Source organism: Triticum aestivum, chromosome 7B, assembly GCF_018294505.1.
Source record: "Triticum aestivum cultivar Chinese Spring chromosome 7B, IWGSC CS RefSeq v2.1, whole genome shotgun sequence".
In the NCBI taxonomy this organism is placed as follows: Eukaryota; Viridiplantae; Streptophyta; class Magnoliopsida; order Poales; family Poaceae; genus Triticum; species Triticum aestivum.
Genome location: NC_057813.1, coordinates 641439744 through 641444896, shown reverse-complemented (window position 1 = coordinate 641444896; position 5153 = coordinate 641439744).

The window sequence follows — 5153 nt, the reverse complement described above, 5'->3', positions numbered from 1 at the left end:
GGAGGGGTGGCCATGGAGGGGTGGTTGAACAGGACCCGGTGGTGTGGAGGGCTAGATGAACAGCAGACAATGGAGGGGTTCCCGTGGAGGGGTGGTTGAATAGTAGCCGTTGGAGTAGCGCGTGGTGGAGGCTAGATGAACAGGAGCCCGTGGAGGCTGGAGGAGGTCGACGGTAGCCCATGGAGGCTGGAGGAGGTCGACGGTGGAGATGAACAGTATCCCGTGGAATCCCGTTTTGCGGTACGCCACACCCATCCCCCCCGTTTCGACCGTAGCGCTCCAATGCAAGTGCGTTTCATCCGTTTTGCGGTATGCCACACCCCTCCCGATCAAAGGGACCCCCGTTTCGACCGTAGGAGGTCCGTTTCCTCCGTTTTGCGGTACGCCAGGCCCCTCCCGATCAACAGGACCCCGTTTCGACCGTAGGAGGTCCGTTTCCTCCATTTTGCGGTACGCCAGACCCCTCCCGATGAACAGGATCCCGTTTCGAACGTGGCCGGTCGTACACAAGGCCGTTTCCTCCGTTGTGCGGTACGCCAGGCCTCGTTTCCATCGCCTGTTCCGTCCAAGCCCTCCCGATGAACACGATCACGCATTCTGTTCCGACCCAGCCGGTTGGCTCCCACGTGTTCCGTTGCCTCCCGATGAAGACGACACATTCCGTTGCCTCCCCTTGAACACGACAACGACGTTATTTCTCTGTTCTGATCCAACCATGTACGTATGCGCGAGTACACGTTCGAGACCCTGCCCGTATGTATGTACGTGGCCGTATTTTCCTTCTTGCACCCTCGCCGATGTACATACGTGTACGTGCGTGCCTCTACTACGACCAGTATGTACATACACATTCTCGACCAGAATGACAACGCTACGTACGCTTCGACCAGGTGGGTCCTGACTGTCAGGCACTTCCTTGCCTGCGAAGATGTAGCTGGTGCATCCCAGCAGTCAGGGGGGCGAATCATTTTTTTGCCCGAACGCACTTCCTTGCGTGAGAAGATGTAGCTGGTGGGTCCTAGCATTCAGGGGGGCGAATCGTTTTTTTTGCCCGGACGCACTTCCTTGCGTGCGAAGATGTAGCTGGTGGGTCCCAGCAGTCAGGGGGAAACGTTTTTTTCGTGAAATACGATGGCCCATCCGGTGGGTCCCTGCTGTCAGGTGGAGGAATAATTATTTTGCGCGTAATAAGGAGGCACTTCCTTGCGGCCGCCGTGGACCCAGCTTTTAGCCTCTCCACGCACAGTACTCTTCCGATGGAAGTCGGTCGTTGACCACATTGACTGCGCCGCACCAAGAGCACCACGGCGGTGGAAGAGGCGAGGCCTAGGAAGGGGACAATGCGGAGCCAGGGAAGACGCAATAGTGGATGCCCAGGCGAAGAGGAGTACGAGGGTGACGCTGCCATCGCCGCAGAATAACATGGGGTGTGGGAGAGTAGAGGGATGGCCTGGCCAGCAGTGGGAGTAGTAGGGGGCGGTGAGGCCTCCGCGGCATCACAGCCGACCATAGGAGGCAGGAGCACGCGGCACGACCGACACTGCTTTGGGCGGCTGGAGCACGAAGACCAGAGGTTCAAGAAGCAGTACGGCCGTTGGATGGACATCGTACAATCACTAGAGCTAGAGTCGTTCATATTGACTAAGTTGACAAAGCCCTCCGTCCCCATAAACTTAGTAGGCCCACAAGTCAGCCTCCCACCAAGGTGAGTCCCAGCTAGCAGGGGGAGTATTCATTTTTTTGTTCGTAATAAGGAGGCATTTCCGGTGGGTCCGAGCTGACAGCGGGGGGAACGTTTTTTTCGTGAAATACAGAGACCCTTCCGGTGGGTCCCAGCTATTAGGTGGAGGAATCATTATTTTGAGCGTAATAAGGAGGCATTTTCCTATGTGGGCCCCTACTGTCAGCCTCTTTCGATGGCTGTTGTTTGTTGACCATGTTGACCTCACCGCGCCGAGAGCACAAACGCGATGGACGAGGGCAGGGCCCAAGAAGAGAACCACCCGGAGTTGTCGAAGCCATCACAACGGATGCCCACACTAAGGGGAGAACGAGCGTTGACTGGTCGGCTGCGGGGTGAGGCTGACGTCGCCGGAAAATAACAGGATGTGTGGGTGGTTAGAGGGATGGCCTGGCGGCAGCACAGCCAGCCATGGGAGGAGGGAGCAGGCAGTCCCGCCGGCGCTGGTTTGGGCGGCTGGAGCAAGAAGATCAGAGATTGAAGAAGCACGGCGGCCGTTGGATGGACATCCAACAGTCACTTCTGTGTGTTGACTAAGTTGACAAAGCCTTGCGTATGCGTCAAAAAAAATTTAGGACAGCGTCATCGTCAACCTTGTAGGCCCAGAAGTCAGCCTCCAAATCTGTGGAAAACAGCATACAACCCATTAGCCATTATTTTCAATAATTTACAACCCATTTGCTAATTCTGAAGGATATTTTAAGCTCATCTTCTTTTTATTAGCATTACAGACCATATATTCTGGGCACTGCTAAAAAATTCAACGAAATTTTGCATATTTCGGTGGGGTCCGAACTCTTTTAATCACGAAATTTCGAGTCACATTAAAAATAGTTTTCAAAAAATTATATCAAAATAAAATTCAAAAAACAATTCTCCGCAAAAAAATGAATGAAATTTAGAATCTTAACTAGCAAGATGCCCTTTCGTTGCACGGAACATGAAGATGCATTTGTATGAGTAGTTTATCTTGTGGGTGAAAAGATGATATTTTAATGTAATTGCCAGTCGGCTTTGGTTTTTATAAGAGTAGAGAGTAGAGAAATCTTGAAAAATGATATTTTAATGCAATTGCCAGTTGGCTTTGGTTTAAAATTTTACAGCCCATTTCTTACAACTTATAGCCCATTTTCTGGGGAAGCCCATTTCTTATCCCTCCTCGTCTTGAAAGATTTGCAGCCCAACAGGGCTGAGAAAAGCAAGTAGGCCTCGGTTTTGGTATTCTCCAAAAAAAAAGAACTAGGCTAGCCAAAAGCGTAAGAGTGGGCTAGACGGGCCACGGCCGCCGCACAGCGCGCAGTTGAGCTCCTTCTCTGAAACTGAAAAACAACTGTGCGAGCTGCTGGGTCCCTGGTGTTATTCGCTCGTTGTGTAATTTTCTCGTTTATTGACTACATTGACAATGGCGTGGAACCTAGTTGTCAAACAATTAGGAGGAACTATTGTTTTGGCTTATAATAACGAGGCACCTGCTTGCGAAATGCAATGACCCTGGTGGGTCCCTACTGTCAGCCTCTCCACGTACAGTCATCTCCTGATTCCTCTTAGTTGTTGACCATGTTGACAACGCCAGACGGCGGCGAGCACAGCGAGCTAACCAAGGTGGAGAACGACGGCAAGGCCTCAGACGGGAATGAACAACAGCCATGAAAGATGCGGCAGTGTAGTGGCAGGTCGAGGGGAGTACGAGGGCAACAACATGCAAGTCAAGCATACAAATGGTACAAAAAGCCCAAGGATTAATTGTTCATCAAATTTTTAGACAAAACCCAGATTGATCATGACAGTAACATCTAACCCAACCACTCTTTTTTGCAGTCACAAACAAATGGATCGGTCTGATCCATAAAATCAACATCCTGTGCAAAAAAAATTATTTTAAGATGTCTACAACTTGTTGTAAATAGAAGCCGAGCACATTTAGAAGCCCATTTGTCCACCTGAAACTTCTTTTTTTGCTGTTCAACATGTTCGTCCATGAGAAATCTCTTTCTGTAAAAATTAAGCCTCATGGATAATAGTAACCTTGCATTCAATAGGAAGAATGTGACAAAGCTTCTGTTTGCCTGGTTGGATGCATATCATCCCATCGTTATTTTCCTCAAACGATGTCATGAGAACTGAGAAAATCCCTATGCTTATTATGCCAATGATTGGTTATATGTTTTCGTCCATGTGGTTCTGCCTAAGTAGACATGAAGATTGAAAACAGTTAAGGTCTAAAAAAAGAGTATGTCGAAAGAACGACAGCTGAACAGTTAATTCTAGTACAATATATACGGGCTTGCAATGTGCATGAAATCATCACCTCTATGTATAAATTCTCCAGAGATCGAAAGCATCGTAGCAAGCCAATAATTATGTCCAGATCAAAACTATACATTCTGATATATATGATCTTGATAGAATCCAGCAGCATTGATAGGCTATCAATGGACGAACTCTTCATTAACCATATAACATAATATTAGTACCCAAAGTTTACTCCAAGATGATATAAAACTTATGCGCATAAATGAAAAATGTAGCATATGATTACAAATGTGTAGATGTTAATATACGGTACCTGAAAAGGTGAGGAGCCAAACACCAACTCCTTGTGACTATTAAACGGGTCACGAATTACACCCAAGGTCTCCGGTTTAGGCGCAGAGACGACAGTTATTTATGAAGGTGTATAACAATTATGAAGGAGCAACCTTTCAAGTGAAGGGGCATCTTCGATGATGAGCTGCTGTCCTTCAAAACAAATCCCAATGCTTTTAAGGTGAGGCGACTTTATTTGGAGACAACTGATACCGATTTCTATTCCCAAAACAATCAGCAAGCGCTCCAGGGCAGGGCAACTAGAGTGGATGATGCTGTGCAGTGAGGCCCCCGACAGATAAACCACCACAAGCGAAAGTTTTTTTAGCAGTGGGAGTCGAAGCATTTGTACCAGATTGTCTGGTAGATGGCACCGGGCGAAGGTGGCAGTGTGGAGAGAGGAGGAAAACCGCGAGATGGACAACAGTGGTGTGGGCATGAATTCTTGGTATGTTCGTGGTATGAAACTTTCATGGTAATGGTAGAACTCAAATTGCTGGAGTTTTCCGAATTCAGGGGATGTCAGCCAAGCGTCCACCTTGCCGGCTATGGACAGCATGTAGCTTCTCGGGATGCAGAGGCATTGAATGGGGCCCTGCTTGTGAGAAGAGACGATGGCTCTGATGAGATCAAATTCAAGAAGGACAGATATCTGACGACAGTCGAGATTGAGGGGCGCGGTGCACCATAGAGGGCGCCACCGAGTTGAGAGGACTTGTGTGCGGCAGCAATCCTTGGTGGGGAGAAGCGAGATGATCTCCTCAAGGATGAAGTCCGGGAGATCGCTGATGCGGTCCACCGGAGATTCTATCGGTTCCTCAGATCC